General features: G+C 48.3%; 1 long non-coding RNA gene across 1 annotated transcript; it reads left to right on the forward strand.

Annotated features, from left to right (window-relative positions):
• The first annotated feature begins 793 nt into the window (after positions 1–793).
• On the forward strand, positions 794–9,824 carry LOC311377501. Its single transcript, XR_014644681.1, has 3 exons — positions 794–951; positions 5,434–5,570; positions 9,738–9,824. It is a non-coding gene; the product is annotated as an uncharacterized lncRNA (long non-coding RNA).

Genomic DNA, 9,824 nt, shown 5'->3' on the forward strand with positions numbered 1-9,824 from the left:
CTAACCCTGTCTCCATTCATCCCTAACCCTGACCCTGACCGCAACCCTGTCTCCATTCAATCCTAACCCTAACCCTAACTTAGGGTTAGGGCTGAATGGAGACATCTCACTGAATAGATCTTCATTATTTCACAGCAGCCACACAATCGTTCGAACATGAGGCAGGCTTTCCTAGCTCTACAGATAACCTCCCTCATGCATGGCTGTAAAGACCCAAGGATTAGAGCAGAGTGGTTAATATGCTGGAACTACTATGTTGTTGGCATGATACAAGGCGTCGGTAAACAGCATGTATCTGCTGACAAGATGGATCTCTGAGCAGCTCCAAGCCCTGCTTCTCCTCCTCTCCCTGCAGAATGTACTGGCTGCCAGGCCTTTGAGAGCTCAGCTGCTAGGGGACAGGAATGTGATTCTTTCCCATGAAGGCAAATCAAACGCACAAAGCAACAAACCCAATAAATGCTTCATAACCAAACCACAGACGTCATGGATGTGTGTTATAATATGCACCACAGGGTCGAACAAAGAAGACTTGTGCTGACATCAATGATGAAACGGAACAACTTTCTTATTTTGAGCTGTAACCCTGTTTTTTTTTGATGACCAGCTGATGGATCATTTTGTTCATATCAGTGGTTGTTATGGTGTGTTTAGAATGTCCAGGTTAAGAAGAAGAAGAAACAAGGGTGAACAAACAAGACCACAAGCTAACACACACTTATTCTCACAGCAGACAACTTTCATTAACTGTCTCTGTCTCTCTGTCTCTCTGTCTCTCTCTCTCCCTCCAGGAGACCCAGGCTGATCTTGTAGGCTCCCCCTCATTGGAGGTCTTCTCCCCAGAGGACGAGGAGAACCCGTATGAGCTGGTGACCTCTGTGACGTCTGCCGTCACGCGTAAACCCAGCTCTCTGGACATCAGCAGCCGCCAGACGGCCGGACACAACAACGGTAGGAACACTAACTGAAGACCTCTGAAGTCCTCGCAAACTGAAGACCTCTGAAGTCCTCGCAAACTGAAGACCTCTGAAGTCCTCAGGAACACTAAACACTAGAGAGAGAGAGAGAGAGAGAGAGAGAGAGAGAGAGAGAGAGGTGACATGAGGACTGCAATCAGAGTGAAGGGAGAGGGGGATGAGTAGAGGCAGAGGAGTATAGGAGGGGAGAGGAGGAGGAAGAGTAGAGGAGGGGAGAGGAGACGACGCCACAGGAAGGAAGCGAGCGATGAGAGGAATCAGTGAAGCGTTCTCCGTACTGAGGACCCGGTGGAGGACTGCGGGCATGTTCCCCCTTTCCTGCTAAGGTCCCATGACATGCCACCAGGTGTGGTGTGATTAGCCGTTTAAAAGCCGTTTTGAAAATCTCTCAGTCTCTGACTGATTTTCAAAACGGCTTTTAACGGCTAATCACACCACACCTGGTGGCATGTCATGGGACCTTGGTGGCAGGGGTTTCATGTTGAGGTGTTGATGGCTCCTCTCGTGGTTCCTGCTAATGATCCTCACAACATGATCATTAATCATGTCAAGCCCAGGGGAACATTAAGCCCAATTAACCAAAGATCTTTTCATTTGTCACACACAAAAGAGATGTGAATCTCTTTCATGTGTCTTTCCTGAATCCAAAAGACTTGGCTGTATGCCAGTCATCTTTTGGGAAGTGTAGTTTAGATTTGACTGAACTACCACATACACATGTGTTATGATACAGCATCACATCATCCATTAAAGGGGTAGTTCGGAATTTTGGACATCGGACCTCATTTCCAAGTGAGCCAGTGTGTTATTTATCATTGGAGACCGCTTTCAACATGTTTCTTTCAGTCGTTCTAGTTGCAGTAACATAATGTTAACTTGCTGACTTACCCGTGGATGAGTCGACTACCTAAACAGCTTAAGATGAACAGGGGTTCACTCTGACCTTAAACAGGGGGTCACTCAGACCTAAAACAGAGGTTCACTTACACTTTAAACAGGGTTAGTCAGACCTTAGACAGGGGTCCACTCAGACCTTAAACAGGGGATCACTCAGACCTTAAAGAGGGTCACTCAGACTTTAAGGGCTTCCTTCAGTATTAGCCAGTGCACCTATGCTATGAAGCTATGCTAGCTGTTGCCCGTCGTAGCGGAGTGGGTTGTGTGGGCTGTGGTGCCCACAGTTGTTTTCACTGTGTAACATCTCAGCACTCATTCAACCACAACAAACCCCTCAGAAAATAACAGAAAGCTAAAACGCGCCAAACAGAACGCCGCCCACGGCCGCTCGCTCTCCTCCTCTTGCTCCCATGGCGATGCGCTAGTGTCAGTTGTCACGGCAACTGCACCGCCGGTTCTCGCCTTGTGAGTCACCTGTAGGTTGCCATGGGAACTGATACCCCCCCACCCCCCCCCCCCCCATTCCATGCTAGTGTGAGGTCTAATACCAATACTGCCAGAGTGTGTGTGTGTGTGTGTGTGTGTGAGTCTGTGTGTGTGTGTGTGTGTGCACCAGTTGGTTTGTGTGTGTGTGTGTATGTTTTCATTTCACTCTGTGTGCAATCGAGGGAAATTTGTTATGGGGTGATAGGGGGAGGGAAAGTGATGGGCCAAGGGAAATTGATGGAGTGAGGGAGAGTGATTGAGTGAGGGAGAGTGACGCAGAGTGATGGAGTGAGGGAGAGTGATGGAGTGAGGTAAAGTGACAGTGTTGGAGAGTGACGCAGAGTGATGAGTGAGGGAGAGTGATGGAGTGAGGTAAAGTGACAGAGTGTTGGAGAGTGACGCAGAGTGATGAGTGAGGGAGAGTGATGGAGTGAGGTAAAGTGACGGAGAGTGTTGGAGAGTGACGCAGAGTGAGGGAGAGTGATGGAGTGAGGTAAAGTGACGGAGAGTGTTGGAGAGTGACGCAGAGTGAGGGAGAGTGATGGAGTGAGGTAAAGTGACGGAGAGTGTTGGAGAGTGACGCAGAGTGAGGGAGAGTGATGGAGTGAGGTAAAGTGACGGAGAGTGAGGGAGTAAGGGAGAGTGCTTGGAGGAGAATGCAGCAGATTTCAAAGAGATTGTCCTAAATCTGAAAATGCCTGCAAAACATATCTTCCAGAAAGTGATGACTGCAGTGATACTGAAGATGATCCTCTCATCTCCTGCATCCTTCCTGCCTTTCAGTGAGACGGCAGCGACTGGTGAAAGCGCTGGTGTGGACAGAAAGAGTTTGGACATAATAGTCTGATCGGGCGCAGTGAGAACACATCCTCAGGCTGAGATGAGCAGGGTGGTGCAAGGTGGTGCAAGGTGGTGCAGGGTGGTGCAGACGGACTGCAGGGTGGAGCAGGACGGACTGCAGGGTGGAGCAGGACGGACTGCAGGGTGGAGCAGGAGGCTAGCCCATCCTAGCCCAGCTCATGTGTGGTGCAAAGAGCCTAATTTGTATGCATGTTGAAGTCCCCACAACCCATCCCTGGTGAGAGGTGTGTGTGTGTGTGTGTGTGTGTGTGTGTGTATTTTGAGCTGGTATATTTGACAAGCAGGGTCAAAGGTCAGCGGCTGGTCAGGGTATCTCAACTGTTCCATCCTCCACTATCAGAGCCCTGATAGACTGAGGTCTTCTTCATTTACACACTGGGCCGTGCTTCATAGACAGCAGGGCTGTGAAATAACGTAACAATGTTATATAATACATGTTCTAAAAAATAGTCTTTAACACTACTAGATACTACATAAATAATGAATCATGAAATAGAAGTAATATCGAATAAGTCTGCCACATGGGATAGAAAGTCACTCTGTTGCCTGGGACAGTCAGTAAGTCTGGAACCTGGGAATGAAAGTCACTCTGTTGCCTGGGACAGTCAGTAAGCCTGGGGATAGACAGTTAGTCTGGAACCTGGGCTAGACAGTAGGTCTGAAACCTGCAGCCATTCATCACCACAACAAAGGGAGAGGAAGATGAGTTGCTCCTCTTTATAACTTCTCAGAGAACCCTTTAATACGTTAACTCTGCATTAACACGCTGACTCAGGATCCATGTCTATGAAAACATGCATGCACACACGCATACACACATGTGTACACGCATACACACACACAAGCACACACACAGAACCGCAGTGCACACACAAACACGCACACATACACACACAAGCACACACACACACACACACACACACACACACACACACACACACATATACACACACACACACACACACACACACAGAACCGCAGTGCACACACAAACACGCACACATACACACCCCCTTTCCATCACATTTGTTTGAAACACATAAGCCGTCACACAGGCACGCACACACACGCGCACACACACACACACACACACACACACACGATGAGCATGTGAACTGAGCATTGCGGCCTCTGAATTTAGCCAAATTGAGTGTGTGTGTGTGTTTCTTTACGTGTGTGTGTGTGTGTGTGTGTGTGTGTGTGTGTGTGTGTGTGTGTGTGTGTGTGTGTGTGTGTGTGTGTCTCTGTCTGTATTTCTGTACATATGTTTGTGTGTGTGTGTGTGTGTCTTTCTGTACGTGTGTGTGTGTGTGTGTCTTTCTTTACGTGTGTGTATGTGTGTGTGTGTGTGTGTGTCTTTTTGTACGTGTGTTTGTGTATGCGTGTGTGTGTGTGTGTGTGTGTGTGTGTGTGTGTGTGTGTGTTTGTCTCCTCCGCTGGGTTGATGCAGACGATGGTTTTGTTCTCTGAAGTTTAATTGCTGCCACCTCAGACTCTCCCATTTATCTCCTCATTCTTTTCCTCATTCGCCCGCTGAGTCAACACACACACATGCATTATTTAGCATGTGTGTGCATATGTGTATTTATTCATTTGTATTTCTTATGGTCCTCTGTGTGCAGTTCTGTTCTGGAGACGGCACGCACTTCATATACTCCTCTTTCCCTTATATATAAGAGAAAGAGGAGTATATGAAGTATACTTCACATACTTATCCACTTTTGTGTGTGTGGTGTGTGTCTGATGTGATTCCCAGGAGAAGGTTCTGGGTTCGCAGCCCAGTCTCTGCCTCCTCCTTGACATCCTTGAGCTCGCTGACTTGATCGTTGTGTATCGACGCTGTTAACCTTTACCTACTGATTAGCTTACGATGGGAGGGACTTTAATGTAGCAGGGCAGGAGACCACCTCAGTCTGCTCCCGGGTCCATGAAGCAGCAGACCCCTTATGGTGAAGTGAGAGGGGGTGAAGTGCTCTTTGAGTTCACAGTATGAAACATTCTGCTGCTGTACATTGGAGATATGTATAGAGTGGAATGCTTCTTTTGTTAAACTTTTGTATGGGTCTCAGTGAATCGTGCATAATTATGGTTTGGGAACTTAATTATGGTTGTTAAACCTGCATTACCAAACTACTGCTGATGAAATAATGTTATTGAAAATGAACCATCTCTCTCTCTCGCTCTTTCTCTCTCTCGCCCATTCAATCCAAAGGCCACTCGCCCCAGGTGACAGTGAATGATGGGGAACTTGGTAACCATGGGAACGGCTGCACGGGCCCCACTCCGGACTGCTCCCCCCCCTCTCCTGACACAGCGCTGAAAAACATTGAGAGAGTCATCCGCCCCCAGGTGAGCTGACACACACGCACACACACATGCTTGTGCAGCAGACCATGCATATGTACACATGACACACACACACACACACACATAACTGCAAAGACACATGCACTTGAAGACACACACACACACACACCCACACACACACACACACACACACACACACACACACACAACTACAGAGCAACGCCACCTCATATATTATTGAAGGTAAGCGTTCTTCCACATGTGGATACAACTCAACCACCTACCTAAACCTCTCTCTCTCTCTCTCTCTCTATCTCTTTCTCTCTGTGTCTCTCTCTGTCTCTCTCTCTCTCTGTGTGTGTGTCTCATGGTGTTCAGCAGTGTGACCCATTAGCACCTCAGCTCATTACCGCCGCTCCTTCTCACTCTGTGGAGAACAACCAGCCGTGCTCAACACTTCCTATCAGTTGCTCTCAGGCTCCACCCACTCCTAGGCCCCACCCACTATTCCTATTAATAGCACAAATTAAATTAACAAATTATGATTTTTTTTTATTATTATAAATTATTTAATTTGAATCATCCGGCGATTAAATCTCACACACACACACACACACACACACACACACTCACATGCACACACACACACGCACACACACGCACACACACACACACACACACACACACACACACACACACACACACACACACACACACGTGTATGTGTACATGTGCACATGAACACACATACAAGCATTCATGTGGTTCAGCGAGGTCAGCTCCAACATGAGTCATAAGGACCCTTCATCACTGATAGTTAAGAAGAGAAATAGATGAACGGGACGAGGTGTCCCTGAGCAAGACACCTAACCTTAATTGCTCCTGACCCGCTGGCTGTCGCCCTGCGTGGCTGACTCCGCCGTCGGTGTGTGAATGTGTGCATGAATGGGTGAATGTCAGTCAACACCACTGTAAAGCGCTTTGGATAAAAGCGCTTTATATAAATGAGGACCATTTACCATTTAGATAGAGGTGGAGTACTGTGGAGATGGTTACATACGCCCTGACCCTGACCTGCTCCATAAGGACAGCGTCTGGTACAACATAAGGAGTTTATAGTATCAGCATTTATAGCATTCAGCTTGTTTATTCCGCTTGTAAGTCAGAGCGACACGTGTCCTTATCAGCCCCGCTGCGGGGACTGATGGGTTGCAGGGAGTCTTTATGATGCTTCCTCCATACTCACGGCGCTGCTGGCTGGGGCTCAGGCCATTAGGAGGTGTGTGTTTCCTGGAGGATCAGGATTGACGGTCCGACCTGGGCTCACAATCACCGTCATCATTGACCCACTGTGGCTGAGTTCCCTTTTGCACTCACTGTGTGTGTGTGTGTGTGTGTGTGTGTGTGTGTGTGTGTGTGTGTGTGTGTGTGTGTGTGTGTGTGTGTGTGTGTGTGTGTGTGTGTGTGTGTGTGTGTGTGTGTGTGTGTGTGTGTGTGTGTGTGTGTGTGCACAAGCATATCTTTCCGCACTGAACTCAGGTGTGGAAATCCCATTTATCTAAATTGATGATGTGATATTTTTATACACAGACACACACACAGACACACACACAACACAACACAACACACATAAACCCATTATTGGGGTGTCACTTCTCCTTTACCCACGGGAATGTGCAGTGGCCAATGAAAAACGATTTCCCTGTAATTCAGTTAGGGATGGCTGCTGTGTGTGTGTGTGTGTGTGTGTGTGTGTGTGTGTGTGTGTGATTGTGTGGGAGTATGTCATATCGGGACAGTGGTTTTGTGTGTTTGAGAGTGTGTTTACATGATTGCTTGTGTGTATCAGCATATATTAGTGTGTGTGTACATATACATCTGTGTGTGTGTGTGTCTGTATTAATGGCTGTGTGTGTGTGTGTGTGTGTGTGTGTATTAGCACGTGTATTTGTGTGTGTGTGTGTGTGTGTGTGTGTGTGCATTAATCCTCATCTGCTGTGACGTGTTCATCAGCTCAGCACCACCCCGCGCGTCCCTGTCCCATCAGGCCCTCTTCGCAGGCGAGGGGACATGTCCCCCCGTGTGTGCTGGCTCGGAGCCTTCTCTCTGCCCCAGTTCTCCCTCACCTTACCCCTCCCACAATCTGACCCCAGCCCCTCCCACCGGACCAAACCTCAACACCCCTTACATCGGCCTTTTGATTTTTTTTGAGTGTAGTCAGAGTAGAGTCAGGCCTCCATCCTGAGGCTGCATAGAGACCAGAGTAGAGTCAGGCCTCCATCCTGAGGCTGCATAGAGACCAGAGTAGAGTCAGGCCTCCATCCTGAGGCTGCATAGAGACCAGAGTAGAGGCAGGCCTCCATCCTGAGGCTGCATAGAGACCAGAGTAGAGTCAGGCCTGCATCCTGAGGCTGCATAGAGACCAGAGTAGAGTCAGGCCTGCATCCTGTTCTCTGAGGCTGAACGTGAGGCAGCAGAGGATGAGACTCGTCACAGGGAAACGATTCGATCGCCTATTTTTTGTATATATGCGTATATAAGCATATATATATATTTGCACATTATGTGCTTATTTTGGTGTAAAAAGCGTATATTTCTCTCTTTCACCAACTCCTCTCTCTCTTAGTCACTCTCTCCCCCTCTCCTTCTCCCTCCGCCTCTATTGCTCCCACAACCTGCCATGACCTCTCTCTTACACACACACACACACACACACACACACACACACACACACACACACACACATATATATATCATATGTATAATTTATATTGTGTTCTATCACCAGTCATTGGGGTCTAGAAGCTGAATAAATCTTTCATTCCGTGTTCTTCCTGTCTCTGCAGAGTCTCTCAACTCATTAGTGGAATTGCAGCTCTGTCTGTTGGTGGTTGATTCTGTTAATAGGTTATTAGTTATATTGTTATTGGATTATTAGTCATGTATAGAACCCCACCCTCCCACCTGACTTCCCAGGTGTCGGCTTAGTGGGCCCCCACAAAGCAGATGTGATGCATAATGCATGTATTGAAAACATGAGGACCAGCCAGTCTGTCTCTCCTCTCCTCCCCTCCTCTCCTCTACTCTCCTCTTTCTTTCCTCGCCTCTCCTCTCTCCTATCTCCTCCTGTCCTCTCTTCTCCTCTTCTCTCCTCTCCTCTCCTCTAACCCAGACAGCTCATTTATTGGCTACAGTTGGGTGAAGGTTAACTGTCCCCGACTACCAGCACCACCGCATTGCAAGCACCTGCTTGCAGGTTGCTATGGTTGCAAGGCTAAAAGCTTAGCTCTTTGTTGTGTGTGGGATTTTGTAAAATTGTCTTTCATCAGGTGTGTGTGTTCGATTTCCTCCACCCCTGGTTCTTTCTCTCTCTCTCTCTCTCTCTCTCTCTCTCTCTCTCTCTCTCTCTCTCTCTCTCTCTCTCTCTCTCTCTCTCTCTCTCTCTCTCTCTCTCTCCTCTCTTTTCTATCATCAAACACCTTTTTTCTTTAATCCACTCTTTTATATGTCAGTTATTTAGCCTTTATTTGTGTATATTTGTCGTATTCCATTGTCATGCAGATGACTGTACCTCGACACCACCCGTCTATGTGGCGGTGTCTCGGATCCGGGCCCAGAGACATGGGGGTTGAGTGTGGTTACCAAAGCGATGTATTCTCCAACACCCTGGACGTGAATATGGATGAGCTGAAGAGGGTTTACCTCTGAACATACAGGGAGCTTCCTGTCCCAAGTATGAAACATGAACATCTAATCCATAACACAGCAGGGTTATACTACCGGCTCTTATCTTCATGGCTGGTGGTCGGAAAGGCCCTCAGCGAGCAGTGAGGCCTCCAGCACAACGCTCTGAGCTGAGCGCTCACCACTGCTCAGAGTAGAACGCTCTGAGGCTCCGAGCAGAACGCTCACCACTGCTCAAAGCAGAACGCTCATTACTGCTCTGTCTGCTGCTCTCTCTGTTCCCCTTGGAGACGTGTTGGTGTGGAACTGAGTGCTGCTTACTTTGGCAAACTGCTGACAAGTCGTTCCCTTAGTTTTAATCCACCTCTCTCTAGGTTTTGTATAAACCCACCAGAACGAAGGAGAGTTGACTCAATAAAGGTTCCATTTGAACGTGTTCATCATGGATGAGGGACCTGTCCCTGATGTCTCCTCCTCCTTGTCCTCCTCCTCCTCCTCCCCCCTCCTCCCCCCTCCTCCCCCCAGCCTAAGCAGCGGACCTCCCTGTCCTCCGCCCAGGACCTCCCGCGGCCCGCGCCGCCCAGCTGTGAGCCCAGTGAGGTCAGCTCGTCA

Source organism: Micromesistius poutassou, assembly GCF_964030765.1.
Source record: "Micromesistius poutassou genome assembly, contig: SCAFFOLD_1752, whole genome shotgun sequence".
Lineage (NCBI taxonomy): Eukaryota > Metazoa > Chordata > Actinopteri > Gadiformes > Gadidae > Micromesistius > Micromesistius poutassou.